Source organism: Calliopsis andreniformis, chromosome 3, assembly GCF_051401765.1.
Source record: "Calliopsis andreniformis isolate RMS-2024a chromosome 3, iyCalAndr_principal, whole genome shotgun sequence".
NCBI classification, from domain to species: domain Eukaryota; kingdom Metazoa; phylum Arthropoda; class Insecta; order Hymenoptera; family Andrenidae; genus Calliopsis; species Calliopsis andreniformis.
In genome coordinates, this window is record NC_135064.1 from 677,266 (window position 1) to 703,392 (window position 26,127).

The 26,127-nt window shown below is 37.6% G+C and overlaps 1 protein-coding gene and 1 long non-coding RNA gene across 2 annotated transcripts in view; one reads left to right on the forward strand and one right to left on the reverse strand.

Moving 5' to 3' along the window:
• The window catches only part of LOC143188789 (peroxidase), a 154,285-nt gene that overhangs the window by 125,929 nt on the left and 2,229 nt on the right, over positions 1-26,127 (reverse strand). The window lies entirely within an intron of this gene.
• Positions 4,364-13,312, forward strand: LOC143177515 (uncharacterized). The gene is made up of 3 exons (XR_013001580.1): positions 4,364-4,509; positions 13,172-13,204; positions 13,281-13,312. It is a non-coding gene; the product is annotated as an uncharacterized LOC143177515 (long non-coding RNA).

A 26,127-nucleotide genomic window follows, 5' to 3' on the forward strand; every position in this document is an offset into this window, starting at 1 on the left:
TAAAGGGAGGTATCATAAAAATCGATACATCGAATGTCAATGGTTATTTGACGGATTTGAATGAGAAATAAGAGAAATATTTATAGCTGTTGTACTAAATCGTAATAGCGAGACACTTCTGAATATTATTAAAGAAAGAGTATTAGAATATTCCACATCTTATGGTTAATCACAGTTATAATTTTGTAGATTCTCAGATCTAGTCGAGTAAAACTCTTTCTTGAACTAAATAATCGGCACGTTTCAAAGTCAACAACTTTTTTAACACTTGAACTGTCCTTTTTTGAAACAATTTAAAGATGGATAAAATAAATTGTTCAATAGTATACAATTGAATTTCTCGTAAACAAATTGAAGATCTCGCATCAGTGCCACGGTCGCGTACGTGTAAACAGAATTCACTGTAATAATAGCAATAGTTTCTTGCAATATCTCGAAAACTAAAACCGAGGGTTAATTATTTTTCAGATAAAAGTTGTTCAGACTCTCACTTTGTATAATGTACAACATACTCCAAAATCATTGGAATGGCTCCATGCATTCTGTAGTTGTTTTAAATTTTATGTTTTCTATCACAGAACTAGCAAAAACACTTTACTTTTCCAAGCTCCCCCAATTTATATCTCTTTCTAATGTTGAAAATAGCTTTTAAAAGAAAGGAAAAAATAAACGCACGTAGAGCCCAAAGTCACTAAACTGCAGAACCTAATACTCTATTTATAAAACATAATACTGTATTTATCATTTCGTTTGAGTGTTGCGTGCCTTAGAATTTTTATGCTTAATTTGTGAGTGACGGGAGTTTCGAGATTTGAGTGACAAATACACTTTTTAATATACTATACAAACATCAGACAATTGCAACATGAATGTCACAGTAAAGGTGCAGCGAAAATTAACCTTTGTTCGTAATTTTCACGTAATTTTCGCGTAATTTTCACTTTTTCAAATCTCAGGATTATCTTCCTTTCCACGACACTTTTATAAACGCCTACACATTTTTTAAACACCCAATCAGAGTTGATTTAAACCATCCCCTAAAGAAAGTTTCATCTAATAGAAAGTATTCTTCTTTTTAGTGGAGTTATATAATGTTACGGTCTCTAAGTCAGGTGTATAAAAAACATCTTCTCTTGATCACAATACAAAATTGTTACACATACAAATGTTGTTGTATACATTACATGAAATAAAAAATTATACGAAATTAAATTGACGTGTAATAGTGTATTATACATATGCAACATGTGGAATGTGAAAATAAAATACAGAACATTCCTTGGGTAATTGAAATATCAATGATAGTAATATCGGCCTCACACTTAGGTAACTATCTGTATCTGCTATTATAACTTCGATTATTGTAATTTTGGTCGCTGAAGGGATATTTCAAATTATACATCATTTCTTCTTCTGTTACTAAAAATTTCGATCCTATATTTGTGTAAAGTTTTATATTGTTCAGAATGTTGAGTTTTATAACATATTTTGTGACGAGATGTCAAGTAGAACAGAAGTGTATAAATAAAGTAGCTTTAAAATTCACTTTCTTTGAACGAATTCAGTTTAAAAACTTGATACAATTAAATTTGTTGAACAAGCTACTACAAAGGTATGAAATCACGCACTAGGGTGTTTTATATTAATAGATCATGCATTTAGTTGTTTGAGAATTTTATTGTATACAGGAATAGAATAAACTACTACACCAATAAAATATTAAAAAGAAATGATAGCTATACCTTTCATAAGTAAATTTTTTTCTACTAATTCAAATGTAAGTCAGTTGTTTTTTGATCAGTTTAATTTTTACAAGAGCAAGGCATATTTTTACAACCGTTTTCTTTAGGTTTCTTCATATATACATATAGATATATAGATATAGTATAGATTTAATACACGTTTTCTTGTGTTTTAACACAAGATGTTAAGAAAAAATAAAAAAAAAAAACAAGTTTTTTTAAAAACATCAAGTAGTTGAATTCGGTTTGGACTCTGGTTCCCACAAAAAATTTCCAAAGAAATTGATCCACAAAAAATCTTCAAAAACATTAATCCACCAACAAAAGCATCCAAAGGATTTTAATTCCCCCCAAAAGTAATGTAGGCACAGTTTTGATATTATACTTATAACTTTTTGATACGATTATTAATAATACCTGATTACTCATGGTGAACCTCTCCTCAATAATTTAACATTGCATTAATTTACTTTTTGTTGTGTAACAACTTCCCCCGTGATAGGACATGCTGTTATAGTAGTCCTCGATTTTTTAATTTATTGTTATATTATCGTTCTTACATGTATCAACTTTTATTATTAACATTTTTCTCCAAAACTTGACAGATTTGGACAACTTCCTCGCGGTGTAGCAGAAGCCGGCTCTGGCAGCTCATTTTTCGTGTATGGTGATACTTAACAATATGACAATCGTTAAAAGCCATTACACACTGCATCAAAAGAGTAAATCGCTATCAAAGTTTATGCACGTTTTTGGTCTGTACACTGCTACATCACGCGCCACTCAAATATTTGAAGCGAGACGCTACCGCATCTCCTGCTATTTGTGAAGATTACACTTCAATATCTGCTGTTACAATAGTGGATCAAAGTTAATTTTCTGAACTACAAATAGGGTAATCATACTTATTTGTGGCGCATTTATTATAAACTATATGTTTGTATGTTTATAAAGATTGAAATGGGACAATTTTTAATGTTTTCCAACATATTTTTCTTTATCCGTCTATTAAAAAATAAGTTCTAGTAGATATAGATATTTTACAATTGGTTCTAAGTATTTCAAACATATCAAAGCTGATTTATAGTTCTCATTAAAAAATCATGTTTCTTGAGTTGTGCAAATTTAAGATACATGTACAATATATGTACTACTTACATGATATGCAAGGGATATGCAAGGGAGAGGGATCGACTGTCATGCGATGCTTGCATCGGTGTTAAAGCCTCCTTCAGATCAGTTAAGTTACTTGAATTCAAGTCACTTGGATTCAAGTAGCTTGAATTCAAGTAGCTTGACGTCAAGTTTGTGTTCGTACAAGTCAAATAACTTCTTGTTAGAGTAGCAATAAAAAATATGTAAGTTTAGTTTTCTGTACACTTGGCGGCGCTGCCGAACCTGGGAGTTCACCCATCTTGTTTTAGTCTTTTCCGCGTGCTTGAGCTTCTTATGTTTTTTACAAACAATATGTGTATTATTGCCGGACCATGCTACGCATACAATAAAGTGATTTTGCTGGAAACCGTGTAATCGAGCTGCTCCCAGTACCATCCTTACCCATAAAATATAACACTTCTCAATTGTAACTTGAATTCAAACTGTCATCTAAAAATAATAAAAATGGCGTCGGAAGAGGTGGTGCATGCTGGTTATTTGATATTTTCCAAACGAGACATGCACTTTGGACAGCTTCTTTCATGTTCACATATTTGTCGATTTATTTGAAGTTTGCCCTGTATGGTACAGTACACATCATGGTATACATCAATTAATGTGTATTTTAAGGTAAGGAAAAGTTGAAAAAACGTCAACTTCACTTGAAACTTAAAAGGATATTTCAAGTCAAGTAATATAACACTGTTCCAAATCACTTATGTTCAAGCCACTTGAATTCAAATAACTTGAATGATCTGAACGTGCTTAGACAAAATAGAAACGTAAGGGGCTGTTTCAATAAGTAAAGTCAAATAACAGAGTCACATTGGACGAGCTACTTAAGGGCCTAGGATCAGATATGTCAGGGCGGTGACATTACCGACAAAATTAGGCAAAAACAGAGGTTTACGCGCTGACGCTTTACGTCCTTATATTGAAAGATTTTGAGATGGAAAAGGACTCATTCGATAGAGGAAGGTTCAATCTAGCCCGCGCTGGTCATTATTTAATCAGATTCTACTGATGTTCAGTAATATGAGTGTTCAAAGTAAAGCAAAAATCGACAAATTCACAGCCATGAAATCTAAGGATTTTTAGCTAATTTAGAGATTGTTCTGAGCGAAATCATGACCAGCGCGGGCTAGATTGATCCTTCCTCTATCGAATGAGCCCTTTTCCAGCTCAAAACCTTCCAATATAAGGACGTAAAGCGTCAGCGCAATTTGGCAGTGCTTTTTGCCAGGTTAGAGATAAAACAGAGTAAAAAACTGACAAGTTTAGTTCCGCTTGAACACACCAGGCAGCGCCTAATTAGGAGGCCCGTGCTGCCCTGAGTTGGCACGCGAGTTTCGAGAATTTGACGCACTACTACACATGCAACTATACGAGCTGCGTGTTTCGTTCATGTCCCACAAGAAGTCCCATGAAAAGTCATTCCGAGTGACATTGTAAGGTTTGAACAGAAAGTGAGCTCGGCGGTTCGGACTGCTTCGGACGGCTTCGGAAAGATTCGGAAAGAAGCTTGAAACGCTTCGGCAAGCGCAACACGGCACAAGCAGCCTTTTTGATATTATAGATATTTTCACGTTTCGACTCGGAAGGAGATTATTCGGTGAGATCTTCAAAAATTTTTATGAAATTTTGAGGGATGAGTTTAAAGATCAAACGATGACATTCTCTGTGTATTTTGTATGAAAAATTAAATTAAAACAAGTTTATGTACAGGCTGATACAATCGAGAAAGAGCGATTCTACATGCAATAATAAACTAAAAATAAAGAATATAAATTGTTTCGCGATATCGACCAACCTGACGCGAAATTACGAAGAAACAGTAATCATATCTATAGCCGATTTGAATAAACATTCAAACCTTCTCGGCGACATTGGCTCTGAATCTTAACATGACTTTCTCCTCCATGTCATAAGCTAACCTCATGTGGTGTACGAATCAAAAAGATCAGAGTCGAACCCCATCAGGGGTTCCAAGCCATCTAACGTACCATACCCTAGGTACCACCGGTCACCATGACCACATATCTCAAAGATATGACCCATCGTAGGGTTTTCTGAGCCAAACATGGCTCGTGCCTGGGGTATTTCCGGCTCGCTCTGATCAAATACTCAAAAAGCACGCTCAAACATGAGAATTGAAGTCGTCAACGTTGACGACTCATGCGTGCACCACAGCTGCTGGGTTTTCGGCTAGCCTACATGGGAAATGTCCAGCGAGCTGATTTGCTGAACAATTCAGTATATTTTCATTAGATAAACCCCAAACGTTTACTAATTGGTCACTTAGGTCAAGGCCTACCTCGCTGGAATATGCTCTGCGGCTCTTGCTGACGGTTTGATATGGAAGGAGAAAGGCGAAGTTATTCAAAAAGGATACTTCAGAGTATTCGTTCAATTATTATTCGGTTATCTTTTCTGAATCGACATCGTTGAAGTCGCGAGACGTCCTCAGCTTCAGTTTCAGTAAATTCTGTATAATAAGCCTTTGGAGCCTTACAAACAAAACTACAAATCCAATTGTACAACCAGTGAATTGAAATTATATACATTTGCAACTAATAATCGTGTTGGAACAATTTAACATCCTTCTAGCCCTAACCGGGAAGAAGGAATTTACGCAACTTCACAGTGGTGGTAACTCGCGTTACAATTTAAAATAACGCGAAGTTCAACGTGAAATTGTGCTAAAAAACATTGGTCCTTCGAGCCGGATTTCAGTGCAGTTCAGTGCATTAGAAACGAAGTTAGGTGCAAATTACTGCCATAAACTAGACTGAATATTACAGTGTGGACAATAAACACTGAATCTTAGTGGGTGATAGTACACGGATCACAGCTCATCCAGTACCAGTAGAAGTCATTTACAACTTATTTCGTCAGATATTCTACTACAAGGGTGGTCTCGATCCAACGGTTAGAAGGAGAACAGAGGACTTAGATACCGTTCAAACTACAACATTATCATCAACTTGACAACGACAAGGTAGGATCGTTACTTTATATTATCCTCCTTTTCTCGTCTCATTCAAATCACAATGCCGAACACTTCCGCAAGTTCAAGTCAAGCGCTAACCGCTACACGAGCGCCGAATATTGGTACCTTGCGACGAAAACGTGGTCACATCCTCGGGCAGATTTCATCACTATCGACCTTCCTCGATTACTATGAGGATTCAGATTCACGCGATATCTTTCTATTGCAAATGCATTTGAACGGCCTAAATGAGACATGGAAGAAATTCGACGATATTCAATTCAGCATCGAAGAACTAGACGAGTCTGAAGAGGCACGTCGATATGAAATCCAAAATAACTATTATGCCGCAGTAGCTAGGGCAAATCGGTTGTTACATAATGAGCAGTCAACGAGTGCCACGACATCTGGTACCAATCCTTCACCGGCATCGACTACACCGGCACCAATGGCCATTAAATTACCGGAAATGCGTTTGCCGACGTTCGACGGAACAATTGAAGGATGGTCATCATTCTACGATCTCTTCTCGTCAATGATTGACCGTAACGAAGATTTAACACCTGTACAAAAATTACAATACTTGCGATCAACCCTAACCGGCAAGGCCGCGGCTTGCATTCAGGCTTTGAGTACTACCGATGCAAATTACAGTGACGCTATCGAATTGTTACGTGAAAAATTCGATTGCCCGCGCCGTATTATTTTAGGACACTGCGACGCATTACGAGATATTCCAAAACTCACCAAGGATACACCGGAAGCATTGGGCGACGTAGTAGACACGGTGAATCAACACCTTCACGCGTTGATAAACTTGGGTGAAAATATAGCCTCGTGGAACAGCCTTCTGCTGTCGATTATTATATCAAAAATAAATGCAAACACCGTGTGGCATTGGGAATTAACTCTAAAGGATAAGAAGAAGGTACCAGCTTATACGGAGTTATTAGAAATTTTAGAAAAGCGAGCAAATTGTGCTCTCACATCGAGCACAAGAACACCTCCCTCATTCGAAAGAGTAGAAGCTGGATCTTCAGGAAAGTCTCGAATTCACAAACACCGACCATCGCGAGGCCACGCGTTTTTATCAGCACGATCCCATCATCACCCGTATGATAATCGTAGAGCAAAAGAGAGGCCACATATAGCAAAATCAAATAAACAATGTCATATTTGTAAGGACGATCATTATATTTGGGGCTGTGAACGATTTCATGGATTATCGGTCCAAGAGAGGATCACAGCGTTAAAAAGAGCATCATTATGTCAGAATTGCTTAAGGGATGGTCACAGTTTGATCAATTGTACAAGCAGTACCTCCCGCATCTGCCATCAGAAGCATCATACCCTACTCCATCAAGCAAATACAAATCAAGAACCCACACCTCGAAGATCCACAGATTCTTCTCGTCCTAGTGAAACACCACGACAAGCAGATTGACTAGCACTGGAATCGTCAGCACGACGAAGAATTCATAAGGCATTTATTGTCGATTCACTCACGCAAGATATCCTCGTGACCGCTCAAATTTACGTTTTAAACAAATATCACCAACCTGTTCCTTGTAGGACACTCATTGATACCTGTGCCTCAACAAATTTTATGACTGAAACTCTTGCCAAACGACTTGGCATTTCTTTAGGAAGTTGTTCAATCCCGATAGGAGTCCTGAACACCATGACGACCATGTCCAAACACACAATAACAACAATAATACAATCAAAAACCAGCAATTATAACCGGACATTGACGTTTCTGACAATACCAACCATATCCTCATTGATTCCGGACCAACCCATTGATCGCACGCACATAAAAATTCCTAAAAACTTACAACTGGCGGATCCAACATTCCACATACCAGCACCAATTGACTTATTATTAGGATCAGGAGTGGCACTTTCCTTATTAAGCGTCGGACAATTAAATCTATCACCTCCCTGCGGTCCAGACTTGTTTTTGCAAAAAACGAGATTGGGGTGGATTATCGGGGGGAGTGCCCCAGTTTCCAGACCCACGCGAGACATTGCTTGTCATACGGTCACTACTATATAAGACGATTTGGCGCGATTTTGGGAATTAGAAGACGGACCCCAGATTCAACGTCTTTCAGAAGCCGAACGGAGATGTGAGGAGCATTTTCAACGGAACGTACGAAGGAATGCCGACGGCAGATACGTAGTGGCACTTCCATTCAACGACAAATTGTCTCAACTTGGAGAGTCAAAATCAAGGGCCTTAAAACGTTTCACAGCATTGGAACGGAAGCTTCAGAACGATCAAAATCAGTTCCAGGAGTATCAATCGGTGCTAAAAGAATACTTGGACTTAGGACACATGTCGAAGCTGCAAGATATCGATGAGATAGGTGACGGTTACTATTTACCTCATCATGGGGTCACGAAGATTGCAAGTGACACCACGAAATTGCGGGTTGTATTTGATGGTTCCGCAGCAACAACAACAGGCATCTCACTCAACGACACTCTACACATCGGACCCAAAATTCAGCAAGATTTACTACATATTCTGCTTAGATTTCGAGGTCATCGTTATGCATTGATCGGCGACATTGAAAAAATGTACCGTCAATTTATTGTCCGTCCGGAAGATCGGAAATACCAAAGGATCATTTGGCGCGACTCTAATGGAAATTTAAAAACTTATGAATTAAATACAGTCACCTTCGGATTATCCGCAGCACCATATTTGGCTATTCGCTGCCTCTCACAATTGGCCCAGGATGAAGGACATCGATTTCCCAACGCGGCTCAGATTCTGAAACGAGACTTTTACGTGGACGATCTAATTACAGGAGCATCAACCACTGGAGAAGCGTTAGTCTTGCGCGACCAGATGATCCAACTATTGAAGTCAGCGGGATTACATATACGACAGTGGGCATCAAACCATAAATCACTCTTACATGGATTACCCGAAGAACACATTAACAAAACGCTTCACCTGGGGGAGTCGTCTACTATAAAGACTTTGGGAGTTTTTTGGGAATCCACCGATGACGCAATCCGATATTCCGTGAAGGATAGCAAATCAACAAGGTCCATCACCAAGCGATCCATTAGTTCGGTCATTGCTAGAATTTACGACCCATTAGGTCTCCTCGGACCTGTTATTATACTAGCTAAGATTCTGCTACAGAAGATCTGGACTATGAAGATCGACTGGGATGAGTCGTTGCCAATGACCATACATACCGAATGGTTGCAATATTGTACTCAGTTGCCGCTCCTAAACAATGTCACATTCAACAGAAAGACAATCATCAACAATCCTGTATATATCGAGCTACACGGTTTCTGCGATGCCAGCGAACGAGCATACGGAGCTTGTATCTACATCCGATCAAGAGATGCAAACGATCGCTACAGGTGGAACTCTTATTGGCAAAATCCAAAGTAACTCCACTGAAGACTCAGTCAATTCCTCGACTGGAATTATGCGGAGCATTAATACTCTCTTCATTGGTCGCTACAGCAGAGAAAGCTTTACCGTTCAACATAAACCGTACCGTGTATTGGACTGACTCCGCAATAGTCCTACATTGGTTACAGACATCCCCACATCTGTTGAAAACCTTTGTAGCTAACAGAGTATCCGAGATACAAAATAAAACGAACATCACTAATTGGCGACACGTTCCAACTGCAGACAACCCAGCAGACCTTATCTCCAGAGGTCAATCACCTGAAGAGTTCTTGCGACCATCGATATGGCACCATGGACCAAAATGGTTAAATAACGATGAAACACATTGGCCATCCGGAAATATACCGTGTCTAGCCAGTCTTCCCGAACAGAAAACCATCATATGTTTAACAACAACCATTCCCGATATTGGAATTATTGAACGATTCTCCTCATAGGGGAAATTAATTAGAATCGTCGCACGCTGCTTTCGATGGAAACGAAAGAATACAGCAACAGGAGAGCTCACAGCATCGGAGTTAAAATATGCTCATGATGTTATGATCAAGCTAATACAGCGAGTTCACTTTCCCGAAGAAGTGAAGAATCTATCTATAGGAAACGGCCATACCTTAAAAGGCAGAATACAACGTCTAAATCCATTTATAGATCCGGATGGGCTTCTGCGAGTCGGAGGCCGGTTAAAAAATTCATTAATGCCATTCAATCAACGGCATCCAATCATTCTTCCAAAAACGCGAGCCACCGCACTCATCATCGAAAATGAGCACCGTGCTCAATTACATGCAGGTACTCAGGCAACCCTGTATGCTATCAGACGACGGTATTGACCTATTGATGGCAGAAATCAGGTGTGGAAGGTTATCAAGAATTGCATCCGCTGCTGCCGGGCTCAACCGCCACCCGTGGATTATATTATGGGTGACCTACCGGTAGCTAGAGTCACAGAATCGCGGCCATTCACACATGTGGGAGTCGACTACTGCGGGCCATTCTACATTAAGGAGCGAAAACACCGAAACCGCAGTCGGGTCAAGGTATATGTGGCAGTTTTCGTTTGTCTTGCTGTAAAGGCCGTCCATTTGGAGCTTGTCAGCGATTTATCCACCGAGGCATTTATTGCCGCTCTTAAACGGTTCATCGCGAGAAGAGGGTTTTGTGCAAACCTGTATTCGGACAATGGTTCAAACTTCATTGGGGCAAATAATGAATTGCGTGAACTGCGTTCATTGCTACAATCAGACGATCATCAAAGAAAATTAACTACATTCCTCGCTGATCATTGCATCAATTGGAATTTCATTCCTCCATTGACACCTCATTTTGGAGGACTTTGGGAAGCAGCAGTAAAATCGTTTAAACATCATTTAAAACGTGTAGTAGGCCCGGAACTTTTCACATTCGAAAATTTCAATACCTTAATAATTGAAATTGAAGCCATTTTAAATTCTCGACCGCTTACTCCAATGTCCTCTGATCCAAATGACCTTCTGGTCCTCACTCCCGGTCATTTCTTAATCGGTGATTCGTTAACAAGTCTGCGTGAGCATGATTTCAGAGACGTTCCAGCGAATCGTTTATCCAGCTGGCAACACATCCAGAAGATGAAGCAGCACTTCTGGACTAGATGGCATCGAGAGTACCTGAATGAATTGACCACTCGCAGCAAATGGACCAAAGGAACTCATCCGATAAAGAAAGGCACAATCGTCCTGCTCAGGGAAGACAACGTTCCATCTCTACACTGGCCCCTTGGCAGAGTCATCAAGGTCTATCCAGGTGCTGATGGCATCGTTAGAGCTGTCACAGTTAAAACCGCAACCAGTACACTGGATCGAAGCGTAAAACGACTGGTACCCCTGCCCAATCATGCAGACCAGGCTGAGCAGAACGATTAACGATATAAATTACAAACATATAACAGTACACATATTCAGACATCTATATTTACAGAACAAATAGTTGATCGGTGCCCTCTCAACGGGGGGAGGATGTTTCGCGATATCGACCAACCTGACGCGAAATTACGAAGAAACAGTAATCATATCTATAGCCGATTTGAATAAACATTCAAACCTTCTCGGCGACATTGGCTCTGAATCTTAACATGACTTTCTCCTCCATGTCATAAGCTAACCTCAAGAATCAAAAAGATCAGAGTCGAACCCCATCAGGGGTTCCAAGCCATCTAACGTACCATACCCTAGGTACCACCGGTCACCATGACCACATATCTCAAAGATATGACCCATCGTAAGGTTTTCTGAGCCAAACATGGCTCGTGCCTGGGGTATTTCCGGCTCGCTCTGATCAAATACTCAAAAAGCACGCTCAAACATGAGAATTGAAGTCGTCAACGTTGACGACTCATGCGTGCACCACAGCTGCTGGGTTTTCGGCTAGCCTACATGGGAAATGTCCAGCGAGCTGATTTGCTGAACAATTCAGTATATTTCCATTAGATAAACCCCAAACGTTTACTAATTGGTCACTTAGGTCAAGGCCTACCTCGCTGGAATATGCTCTGCGGCTCTTGCTGACGGTTTGATATGGAAGGAGAAAAGCGAAGTTATTCAAAAAGGATACTTCAGAGTATTCGTTCAATTATTATTCGGTTATCTTTTCTGAATCGACATCGTTGAAGTCGCGAGACGTCCTCAGCTTCAGTTTCAGTAAATTCTGTATAATAAGCCTTTGGAGCCTTACAAACAAAACTACAAATCCAATTGTACAACCAGTAAATTGAAATTATATACATTTGTAACTAATAATCGTGTTGGAACAATTTAACATCCTTCTAACCCTAACCGGGAAGAAGGAATTTACGCAACTTCACGGTGGTGGTAACTCGCGTTACAATTTAAAATAACGCGAAGTTCAACGTGATATTGTGCTAAAAAACATAAATTGTTTATAATATTTATATGTTCTTAGGTCTGGGTTAGGTCTGGGTTAGGTCTGGATATATACAAAATAAAAGGAGACATTGCTAAAAATACATTAATTTAATATGTTTACTTTTTAATTATAATAATTTATAATTAAATTTTCCCCCCCGTTCCCGCCTCTTCCCCCCAGGCCAGTTCGCAGTTGCTGCCGCGACCCCGACTGCGGCTTCTCCCATACTTCCACTTGCGGATTTTCTTTTTAAAGTCCCAAAATTATAATATGAAAAATAGACACATCTTATTCACGAAATTTACTTCGTTCTTGAACAAAAAATGAATAGATAAATTACTGAGCGCTTTAGCATAAGATCGCCTATGATCTACGTATCTTTTGTCGTCATGCCTCCTCTAAAGCTTGCACCGACTCCGGTGTCGGCGTCGGAGTCGGCGTTGGTGTGGGCGTCGGCGTCGGCGTCGGCGTCGGCGTCGGCGCTAGCTTTAGAGGAGGCATGACGACAAAGCGTACGTAGATCATAGGCGATCTTATGCTAAAGCGCTAAGTAATTTATCTATTCATTTTTTGTTCAAGAACGAAGTAAATTTCGTGAATAACATGTGTCTATTTTTCATATTACAGTTCTGGGATTTTAAAAAGAAAGTCCGTAAATGAAAGTATGGGAGAAGCCGCGGTCGGGGTCGCAGCGGCAACCGAGATTCTGATGATTATTATAAATATATTAAATTAATGTATTTTTAGCAACGTCTCCTCTTATTTTGTATATACCCAGAGCTAACCCTGACCTAACCCAGACCAAACCGGAAGAAGAAACGAATTGGAAATAATTCGCCACATATACTAAGAGATAACTAAAATTCGTTTACTGTTATTGTTTGTAAGTAAATTAATATGAAATCATCATGAACTTGTTTTAATTGTTTTTTAAAGGCTGGTATCAAGAACGTAGAAAGTGTAAAACTTGTAAGTATATCATCTTTTACATTCAAGTTACATAAACTCGAAAAGTAATTTTTATTAAACTGATTTAGTTTTGCAGATAAACCAGAGTTTCCACTCGAAATATTTTACGAATGACTCGTGCCGCTCAATGTCGCTTGCGGGCGACTTGGGCCAAACCACAATAGCGTTTTAGAAACGCGAGAGTAAGATTTGACATTTGCCTTCTCTCTCGACTTTCCGAAGCTATCCGAAGTAATCCGAAGGGCCGAATTCACGTACATACGGCTCGTATAGTAGTGTGTATAGTGGAGGGGGAATCATAGTGTGGCTCCATCTCGCATTCATTAGGCAGCCACATGTCTGTGGATAATTTTATTTCTGTAAAGAAAACTGTAACGGCAGATACCGACCAGGAAATCTCGTAAAGTCATGTGACTACCCTAAGCCCTTAAGGACCTAGGATAGACTAGGCCTAGGCCTAGAGTGACTTTGCAAGACTTCTTGGTCGGTTTCAGTTGTTACAGCTTTCGTTACAGGAATAATAATACATAGAGACATGTGGCTGCTCAATGCATGCGAGATGGAGCCACTCTGCGCTTTCTACTCCACTACCATATGAGTCGCATATGTATGTATGTGAGCTCGTCCCCTCGGGCTACATCAGATAGTTCCGGAAAGTAGAGAGAGAATGTGAATGTTAGCCTTACTCTCTCACTCTTGAAACACTGCATTAAACTGTTCAAGTCCCTCGCAAGCGGCACGAGCCACAAGTCATAACCTTCACTGTCACTATTGTTCATATATTTTCGTTTTCAAACTAATGTTAGACGGGGATTTTTCATGAAACTCTCAGAGATTCTTATGAAATTTTGAGGGATAAGTCTGGAGAACATACGATGACATTCTGTGGAATATCTTGTACTCATACGCGTTTTTTATGATCAATTAAAACGAGTCTATAGACATATGTTTAAAAGATACTAGATTTCTCACGGAAGCCGATTAGATAACCGCGGGTGATAATTTATTTCTAAATGGCAGAGCCTGGATTCGATACTCAGTATGAGAAATAAATTTTTTCTGTCTTTTAAATATTTAAATTGTTGCACGTAAAATTATTTCATAAATACTGTAATTTTTCTATACAGATTTTCATTCATAAATACATATCTAATAAGTATATTTGAACATTTTTTACAACGAGTACATATTGCATGTATATATATGTACATACAGGGTGTTATACATACATCCGATGCGATCGATATCGTAAGACAGTTTGCCTGATTCCAGGTGGATTTTACCGAATTGATAATTGCTTATAAATAATTAACGAAGCCCTAAAACACTAAATGATTATTCTTGATTTTCGTCTTATTTTGACCTCTAGAATCGCATCTTAAAATTTCTTCTACCTGTAGCCAAACATCCTGTACACGTACGTGTAGATAGGTTTTACGGAGAACTAGAATTAGGTATAAGTATTTGAAATAAACACTAAACAATTTAGCAATGCAACAAGTAATATAAGTAACAACATTTTCGTAACGGTTATTACACTTTTAGATGAACCTGTCGATATATGACGACCTCACCCGATTTTGATGACCTTCAAATATGTTATAAAGGACAACGTTCTGAACAACTTTTTCTTGTATATACATATAATAAATACGCGATCGGCTTTAATTTCCAAGATATTCGCGAAAAACCACCGCTACTACCACACTGAATTTCGTCTTCACGTTTACGTGCGTGACAACGTATACGTGCGGGAAACGTATGCGTCAGTGCAACTCGAACACTCGACTGTTTTTTCCGAGAACACAGCGCGGCGCGACGCAGGCCAGCAGCCGACAAAGTTGAATGTAAGTGGTATACAGTAATGTTGCGGACGAGAGCCGTTTCGTCTACACGGACGAGAGCCGCGATTTATCCCCACTACCTCGTTTGATACGTGCCGCCGAGAAACCAATTCTTGGAACCATCGCGTTCGAGCTCGACGCCCGAGAACAAGGACGTCATAAAAAACAACGATAGCATTAGGGATTTAAATAGGAAAAATTGAAGTTTCTTATTCGCAAACGGATTTTCGCGCAAGTAACACCAATCGATTCCTTGTGCTCTCCCGATTAAAATCATGTCAAACACGACATGATTCCGATTATTTTTAACAAAGATACATAAAACTTGGTTTGTAGAACGAAAGGTCATGCTCGTAAACAGACCCGGGCGCGACTCTCGTCCGTGAGTGGTAGTCAATTCGACGAGCGCGGCTCTCGTCGTAGGGCTAACTCCCTATTATTCCCTCATATTTTTGTGTTTAATTATTTAATGACTGAAATTATTAAGAAAATGAAAGCATAATACAAAAAGTATGTATATAAGTTCCGTTTTAAATGTTTAGAAATTTTTATTTTTTTATTTTTCATATCTTCTTTCCGACATCGATTAAATATAATATACATAAATTCTGTTTATGTCATTTTTAGCTCGTAAAGAACTGATAGAAAAGTAACTTTGACGATTTTCCGTAACCGTCGCAGGGTTCCAACCTTTATTATTTAAATATCTTTATTATAAATAATAGGAATCATGTCGTATTTGATATCATTTTTATCGGGAGAGCACAAGGAATCGATTGGTGTTACTTGCGTGAAAATCTGTTTGCAAATAAGGAACTTCAGTTTTTCCTATTAAATCCCTAATGCTATCCTTGTCTTTTCTCACGTCATTGATTTCGGGCATCGAGCTCGAGCGAGACCCTTTTTTTTGCTTCTCCGGTCGTGTACCAATTATCTCGGCGACCGAGAGCAAAGGAAGCCGAATCGACTACCAGTCGCGGACGAGAGTCGCGACCAGACCCGAGAGCGGCTCTCGTCGGCAACATTACTGTATTCACGAAAAACGTACCTTAGAAAGGCAATTACATTTTACAGCGATTAAAGAGCTAGATCTGAATTAGATCTAGGTTAGTGGTAAATGTGCAAATTAGGGTATGATGCAAACGAATTTGTACCTGAGCTACTCTAAATATGTTGTGCCCTGCGTGGTGGCTTCGCAGGACGAGGGGCGGAATATAGCGGTTAAAGGATTAGAATCCACCGGGTGATTTCAACAAAACTTCGTTTATTGAGCAAAGAGCTGAACAGTTCAGGAGATTACAGTGGTCGCATCGACCTGTTCTCGGTCGTGGTTTGCTTCAAACTCCTCGATTTCCAACTGTCTCGAATTCTGCTCGGCGTTTTTTTGATGAGGTCGCACATTACCATATATGGTTCTGTTAGCAACAACGTTAGGATGTCGATGCTAATTTAGCGGAACGTGCTTAGCAGAACGCGTGTCTTCCTAGAGCGTTCTCGGGTGACGCAACTATGTTACATGGATGGACGTTGTCTGGTACAACAATATTGAAAGTTATAGCTCGACACTCATTTCTCCATAGCGCGCTTTGCGCCCAAAAATATATAACATCCCCCTTTTCCATGGCAAACCATCGAGCGTAAATAGTATTTTCCAAGTTGAACCTTTACTTTCCCAGCAATGGGGATGCTCCGTCCCTGGACCCTTGGCTACCGGAAACTAAGGCTGAGCGGCGGTTATATGTATAAGAAAAAGTTGCTCAGAATTTCATGTTTTATAACATATCTGAGTTTCGTTAAAATTGGTGGGGTGTACCTTAATCTGCACATTTACTGGGTTAGTTTCTTTGGAAAAGTCTGAGGAGTAATACATGGGAAAAATTACAACCTAATATTAAATTAATTAATAACTCGTTTCTAAAGTGATGACAGAAATGATGACAGGTGGCAGAACACCGAGAATTAACAATAATTTCTAAGTTGAACCCTTACTTTTATGTGTGCGTGTGTGTTTGGCGCGCAGGGACATCATTACTACTTTAACGTACTCGCATCATCGCCGATGTTACTGTATAATAACGTTTGAAATTTGATCACTTCTTCAAAAAATGCATCAATTCTTTCACGTCGGTTATATACCTTTTGAACAAATATTCGGCGAGATATGATGTTAAATCCTCTTCCTTGCTTCCATATTTTGCAATACTCTGACGTACATCATTCCATGTTCTCTGAATTGACTGTGTATCGGCATCTATATTAAAGCAACTAAATAAGTAATTTCTTAGTACTTACAAAGACTTCAAGCTGATACAGCAGTAATTAATTACTTGTTTCGGGATCCACAATATTGTACGAATGATTGACTGTTAACTGTTGATACCCGTCGTCAGTAAGCCACTTATAGGCTTTTCAACAATCTAAAATGATTGTAGTCACTGGAAGTATTCATTCCTTAATAAAACTTAACAGCCTATCAGCACTTCGATTGTCAACGCTGACAAGGAATACTTTTTTGACTCTCATGCGTATCCTCCGAAAACCTACTTTCCTTTTAAAAGGCGTCCTCGTAGGTATTTTCGTTTTTCAAATTTGGCTTCGCCAATTTCTACGATTTTTCCGGGCCCTCCGGTCTTTAAAGTGTTATTTTCTGACTACTTTACACAAACCTGTTGCCCAAATTGTTTATAAAAAGCGAGAAAGAACTACAAAAATGACACAATGCTTGTAACTTGTACTTTTGTTCACGACATATCCAATACACTAGAACTAACTATTCTGTGCGAACTACTCCAATCAACAATGGTGTTACGAGTCCAGACGAGTTACGTAAAGTAACTATGAAAAGGCTCGATTCAAAGCTCCTTCCGTTGACCTTTGACTTTGCCTGGAAGTCACCATGTAAGGGCCGATAGGCATTTCCGTTGCACCCAATTAATAGATTTCTTTGAAACTAATATCTTTCAACTTTTCTCGGAAACTCTGCGATGCAGCCGAGTCCCCACCATTTTTCCCATATATTTTTTACTATAAAAAGGCCAAGAAACTCGGTCTAGCGGGCTCATTCGTAATCCAGTTCGAGTTTAGTACGCGGCTTAGACTGGAAGCAAGATCGAGCATTAGTTCTCCTTCGAGCAGAATCATAGAGTACAGTACGTAAAGTAAATTCACTGTAACGTAGTCTTAACGACGCGTCCCCCGCATACCTGTGTGTAATCTAGAGAGAGAGGACTTAGTTCCGCGACACTTAAACTCATCAACACTTGTATTCCTTTAAGTTAAAATTAAACTTGTAACAATACATATTTTTATAAGGTTTGTTAAATTGGACTTAGTTCAATCAACACCTTTCCTAAATCCAATAAGAAGCGAACGCGTAACGATCTCACAAATATTATATCTTTATCGCTCGAGATATATTATAAATTTGAAAGTTACGAGGCTATACTAACATCTTCGCAATCCTTCCGGAGGTCCCTTTCGTAACCTACAAGTAGCACCCGGTGTTGGCCTTTGCGCACTGGTTCGTCCACATCCGTGAGGTGGCTCCCAACGAGTGCAAAGTTACCCGTTGGTTCGTCCACGAAAAAATAACAATATTCCAAAAAACCCTGACCCTCGGTCAGACTATCTAGCCCTCGGCTTATACAATGGTATGTGTTTCAATACCTAAATCGTGACTCATAAAACCAAACCGTGACGGTACAAGCCATAGTCAGTCCACAATAAATATTACTGCTGTAAGTAACGACAAACGTAAGTTCAAATCCACGTACTTACTTTTACATTTTGAACAAAGTTACATCGAATTTTTGTTCTTTTTTTCTTGTTCTTCGTCACATAAGATGCACAAAAACAGTGAAACAAACTTTCGCGATTTACTGTGCTTCTTTCCCACGTTGAAAACACTTTATAGTACTTTTGGAAATACCTTTTTCTAAAAGAAGATCTACACCCTTTCCTTCAGTATTCACTTCATGAATAAACTCTGTAAGCAATTTCATTTTGCTTCTACCAAACATAGTGCTATACGATAGACTAATGCATTCGACGCACTATTAAAAACAGTGAAACACAGTACGCACCATTCGAAATAGTAGAGCGACGTATCACAGAGAGTTTAAAAGCTAGTTTAGACACGTCCAGTAATTTAGTCGCATAGCAAATAGCAACAATGTTGTACTAAATTACTCGATTATATTAAATTTTTCACACGCGCAGATGGCTGGGGGTGACCTCGTCTCTAGACTTACTGCAAAAACTAACTCAGATCTACTTGAAATGTAACTACTATAAAATCTAATCACCTTAACAATGTACAGAAAAGATTTGTTCACGAGTTATATATGTATGTTGGTTTGTATCAGGTTTCCAAGTCGCGCTGACGCATACGTTGTCAAGCACTGACACGTGCAGACGAAATTCAGTGTAATAGTAGCCGCGGTTTTTTACGAATATCTCGGAAACTAAAGCCGACCGTTTAGTATATGCATAGGAAAAAGTTGTTCAGGATATTGTCCTTTATAACATATTTCAAGTTCATCGAAATCAGTGAGAGTGTCATACATCGACAGGTTGACCCACTTTTATTTTTCAAAGTTGCTTGTAAAAGTTCAAATATATTTTCTAAGCATTTGTATAAAAAAATTATAGCATTTGTGAAATCATGTTACATACTACCTAAATATTAAAAAAAAAAGAGAAAAGTTATTTTCATACTGTGTATCGAATATAGGACCTGTCATTCTTTAAAAAACTATAATCCGCAGCGTTTGTAACTTCAAACTGGGTATCTGACGATATGATAGAGATGATTGATAGCGATCCGAATTATGTCGTGTTTGGTATCGTTTTTATCGGCAGAATATAAGAAATTCATTCGTACTACTTTCAACAAAATTCAACTAAAATTAGAATTTTTAATAAGTAGCAATAAATATTTTTGCTAATAACAACAATCTGAAGGAGAGTTCCTTGAGTCCCCTTGCCTGTTGACGTCGAACGTATGTCGCGCGTCGGTTTATTGTCCGGCAAGCGAAGGTTTATGACTTTGCCTCAAAGTATCAATTTTGTTATTATGTGCGTTATGATTATATGAGTGATTCAGGTGAATTTCTTATGTTTTGCGGATTAAAATGATATCAAATTCTATGTAAATCGGATTATTTCTAATGAAATTAAGTTAAAATTGTGAAAATCGTTTTTTATATATAATTTCTTTATAAATCATCCAAACAGTGTTGTGTTTGCTACCATTTTCATCCAAAAAATATAAGGAATTGATTGGTAGTGCTTGCATCGAAATATTTTAAGAAATGTAAAGTTGCATACTTTGGGTTGCTAAGATCTATTCTGATCTTTAGCTTTTATGACTGCAGTGTTCCTCGAGTTTCGGGCTTTTACTGAGGTAGCTCCCCTAAGGTCAGCTAACCTCTGAAGTAGGAGGGATGTTGCAGGTGGAAATAGCTGTTACGATTAGGGTGCAGTTATGCGTTACACTATTGTACTAGTCACGTGATCTAACATTTAAAATTGCTTGGTAACGCGTACCGCCATTATTGTATATTGGTAGCATAAAACGTTACTGTGATATAAATTGCTTTAGTCTACGTTTCCTTTCTTTTTTTTGTTTTTGTTTTTGAATATCAATCAATTATTGTTTTAGGACACGTAATTATAGTATTAGAAATAAAGTATTATATAATATGAAAAACAAGTATTGGCCTATAAAAACACAGCGCAGTATAATCCCTATTAATTTAATACTTCTGTGCATTAAGTGTTAGTTTTTTCTCTTGTATTTTTTGGAAAGTAATATCTCTAAAGCATGAATAATGAGTAATCAAATTTATGTATGTATCTAATTTTATTGCTTCTTTCATTATACTTGAATTAGAAGAAGTCCGCGCGGCGTTCGAATTTTAAGCGGCACCACTTATCGTCCACAGGCAAATGGCGGCGACAATTATTCCGCCCTTCTCTCTGACTTCCCCCTCTCATTCAGAAGGCTTCTTCTTTCAGATACATGATCACTAATAACTGTCATACGTAACCAAATACATTTTAATTACTCACAGTGATTATTACTACTCAAAATAATCTAAATCAAAATATCAGTTCTTACACCTACTAAAACATTTTAGCTAGAATTATAATAATTTCAGAAAACTGGTTTATATAACACTAAAGGTAAAATACATTTACATACTCACTAATCCTAGAACGTATATTTTGAAACTGCTTTACGTTTATACAGGATGGACGGTAAATCGCAGTACAACCGGGGTGAATTCTACGTAAACAAATAAGGAAAAAATATGCTATACAATTTTTTACTTGAGGCTTCGTTTTCGAGAAAATCGAATTTGAAGTTTGCTCAACTACGCAATGCGATTTACTTATCGTGTATTCTATTACCTGTTGTCTCTGACCGTACTATAGTTTATAGAATGATAGGATAATGTAGGAAATACCCAGATAGTTCGATGTCTGACAGAAGTGATAGTTTATCAGATTCCGTAACAATTCATTTCGTTTCGTTTGTTGCAAATTATTAAAGCAAGGTATTTTTTCAAGGTATTTTTATCGAGAGTATGTTGACATGTGCAGCAAGCGACAGCTGAAAGTGACTTATTTGTATCGTGTTATGAAAATCGTAGTTGTAGCTGTCGATTGTCTAACAGCATTGAAAAAAGTGGCCTATCATCATTAACGTTTATGAAACACTAACATGGACAGAGATAACCAGTTGTAGAATACACGATAAGTAAATCGCATTGTGCAGTTCAGCAATCTTCAAACTTGATTTTCTCGAAAACAAAGCCTTAGATGAACAAATTGAACACCAAATTTCTTTCTTTTTTTTTTACGTAGAATTACCCTCTCGTCGGTTGTATTATGATTTTCTACCCACCTTGTATTCGTTCTACTTTATAAAGTATACATTTTAAGTTAACATTTTCACGTTACTTAAGACAATTACGTGTATTTTGTAGCCAGCGCAATGTTATGTGCCACCATATTTTAGTGCGCATTAGTAAAACTCTCCCTCCCCTTGTTGAATCCCAATAGTGCGGACTTATTACAACGAATACCTAGAATACTTGAAAGAACCGAACATAATTATAAAGAACATTGGCGAAATATCTTCTTTCATTTTCAATGAAAGTTATCAGGTGTGTAAGGAAGGAAAAAATATGGGACACGTTCTTTTTTAGCTGCGGTAGTTCAAATTTAAGTAATGAAAGTACCGTCCAAAGTAAAAACTTTAAAAAGTTATAAATAGCACCGCTATATTAAAAAAAATCACTTTTTCACATTTTTTTTGCACAGTGTATCTTCTTAAAAATTCGCCAAAAGTCTGAAATTCATTTCCTTTTACTTCATTTCTTTTACATCTGTAAAATTGTAAAGTCTTATTGTTAAGATTGTTAATTTAGAATATGAATATGTTAACTTTAAGACATTATTATTTCAATGATATTATGTTACAGAACATTCTGTGTTCCGTTTGAGCTCCTTTACCACTCTTTAAAATATTACGTACTACATATATTGTTTAACACCCTGTATGAGAGGTTTACGTAAGTAAGAGTACGTGTCACGGTGGTAAATATACATTTTGTACATAAGAACTTAGGTTCGATTGTATTCTCATGAAATATCAGTTGTCTCGAGTGTATTGCAACAACGTGAATAAACAGAGCATGCCACGGTTACACAGCTTAAGGTCAGAACACTCGGGGCGCCAAGTTGCCGCATTTGTATGTTTTTCCTTGTTTCCCACAATTAAAAATTGGGAATTATCCTTGTTGCTACAACGCACTGCGGCAAAAAAAACGCTCGTCTGCAGCGGGCCTTAAATCGTTTTAAATTTTCGTTACCAGTATCACACGATGTCAAACTTTGCTAAAATTCTACATGCATGCGTAATGAACTTTCTTCAATAACTAATGTAACAATAAATCGGCATTAACTCGTTCGCGACGTGGCCGCACCGTGGGGCGGGCCTGTATGCGGGACATTTCTGTATGTACCACCGGTGGCTCATCCCGTCCCATGGGACAGACAAGAATGTACCACCGGTGATACACCACATCGCGAACGTGTTAACAAGTGCTGCATATTCAATATCACATTGTAAATTTAATAAGATACTCTCGTGTACACGCATTCGCAGACAGTATGTTCGGTTTAAATGTCTACACGCGATTAATTCTCTAAGTATTAAAAATACAAATAAATGTTTTAGACAAAAATTATATGGTATTAAAGGGCGTATATGGTGATAACATTAATTTGACCTTGACATAATTTTGGGAGAACTCTGTGGAAGTCACATTTAAATTTTTATACGGAACTCTATATTTTTCACTGCATATTCTTGTAGATGATATCGAAACGTTTTTAAAACACTACCTACTCATGTATTTTGCTTAAACTATTGTTAAGTTATTAATTTTTAAACTTGACGTGCGAGCGGCATTAGCGTTTCCCGATACAGGTAGGCTGCTCGGTTCGACTTTGTACATTATAGTGGCCTTAAAAAAAGCCGATTGAGAGAAAAAAGTGATAGAGGATATATGTACACATTAAAATAACGACCGTAAGGTGGTTAATCCGACCGAGTAACATTCCCATGGTGTACATCTAGTAATAGCAATGCCGGCGGCGTGTCAACTTTAAAAATTAATAACTTAACAGTGGTTTACGCAAAATACATGTCCAGGTAGTATTTTGAAAACGTTTCGATGCCAGCTATAATAATATTCTATTTAAACAATGAAATGTAAACTTTACAGGACTCTTCAAGGTCAGCTCAAGGTCAAATCATTGTCATCACCATATTTGCCCCTTAATGTCATACAATTTGTCTGAAACATATCTCTGTGTTCTTAATACTTAAGGAACTAATCGCGCATAGACACTTAAATCGGACATGCTATATACACTAAGTAAACCAACGCTGTTTACAAGCAATTCGTCAATATATGTATGTTACTTATTCATCTGACTAATTGTGAGAGTTTTTTACAATAGTTGTTCACGAAAGTAGATATACTCACTACTGTATGGCATCAGGAAAAAGATACCTTATGCTTTAACATACACATATCCATATATCCGTCACCGTTCCGTTGTTTAAAGAAATCATTGCAAAAAATATTTTTCATTTTTTTCGGAGTTTACATTTCATGGCCTCGAAATGATCTTCCAAAAGTAAAAAGAAACAAAAAATTGTTGTCTGTCAAGATTTTAGAGACGAAGATAATGCACGGGAACTAGTAAGGGTAAATAAACATGTTTACTAACACGTTAGGAGTGATTTTTGGCACCACAGAGGTCTAATCGTCGTCAAATAATGTGTCAGTTTGTTTATGTTATCGTTAGCGATGAGTTACTCAAAGCAAGAGAAAATCGATATGATTCTGATTTATGGCAAAAGTGATCAATGTTTAAGGCAAGTTCTTCGATTGTACCAAGAGAAATTGCCTGAACGCAATTGTCCATCAAGTAGTACATATGAAAAGATGGTTAAACATTTTTGTGAAAAGTGTGATATCAATACAAAGAAGCGTATGAGAACTCACAGCGTTACAAATGAATTAAATGAATTGAATGAATTGAATACGAGATTTGTTCTGGAAAAAGTTGCCGAAAGTTCGCATCTTAGTAAACGACAATTGGAACGTCAAACTACTATTTTTAAAACAAAATACTTTACCACCAATACTTCAAATAAAAATTACATTCGTATTATGTGTCTCTTTATCAGGATCTTTATGAACAAAATTTTGAAAATTGCATGAATTTTTGTTAATGGAGTTTGTAGTAGTACGAAAATGATGAATCGTTTTTTGAAAGGTTGTTCTTTACTGACGAAGCATCTTTCACCAATCATAATCAATTAAATTTGAAAAACAATGTATTATTGGTCATTGCGAGATCCACGGTGGTTAAGACAAGTGGTTAGACATAGACCTTAGACTAGAAATGTCTGGTAAGGTACCTTGAAAAATCAAATAATTGGTCTTTATAATTCAATGGACAAAAATATTCTTGCAAGATGAGCTATAGATGCTTGTACATGATCTATCATTAAACATTCTTGGAAGAATGTAGTATCAGCACGACAGTTGTCCGGTTCATTCTACACGCGTTGTAAGACAAATTTTAGATATAAAATTTTCAAATTGTTAGATTGGCCATAGTGACGTGTAGCGTAGCCACCACGTTCACCGGATCAAGATCAGACAACAATTTTTCGTTTGCTTCTAATTTTCTACGTCAAAGGTCATTCCAAGGTCATGTACTGCACATATCTTAACGTATTTTTACATCAGCTATACGACGCAATAAAAAAAGTTATACAATTATATGTAAGAAAACATCGATAACCTTGTAAACTCCGAAAAAAATGACCTTGGACACAAATATTTTTACGATATAATAGTACTTTCAAACCATTCAAATAGTATATAAAATATTTTTTATACCGCCATAATTGAAGGAGATATTTAGGTGGCCTTATTTAGGCGGACCACACTGTATAAAAGAGTCTGGAGTTAAGTGCAAAATACAAAATGTAAGCATATTCGATGCTTTATCCTATGCAACAACTAAATACAAGTATTTTATAACTTGATAATGCATTCGTCATTAGAATAGTTTTTGATATGGTTTTTATCCTTCACTGATCTAGAAGATACATATGAAATGGGATCACTCAATTCAATAATGTTGTTAAGTCCTTTTCAAAAAGAGATTAAACTAACTGTAGGTATATCATTTTAACGTAAAAAAGTTTTTTATTTATCTGATTGATATACAGGGTGTTTCTGTTAAGTTATGCCACCATTTCTTAGGCATTTCCGGTAGTGCAATTCAAAAATGTTTCAGACAAAAATTTATCAGTACTCTGTTGACTACATGTTCGCATATTCTGAAATCTCAAAAAATGCTTTTTTACGTAAAAAAATCAAGCAATATGTATTGTCTAATCTACCAAAGAATATAGGTTTCCTTATATACTATTCACTTTTTAATGTTTACTATATTAGGAGTTCAATTTAAACCTGTAAA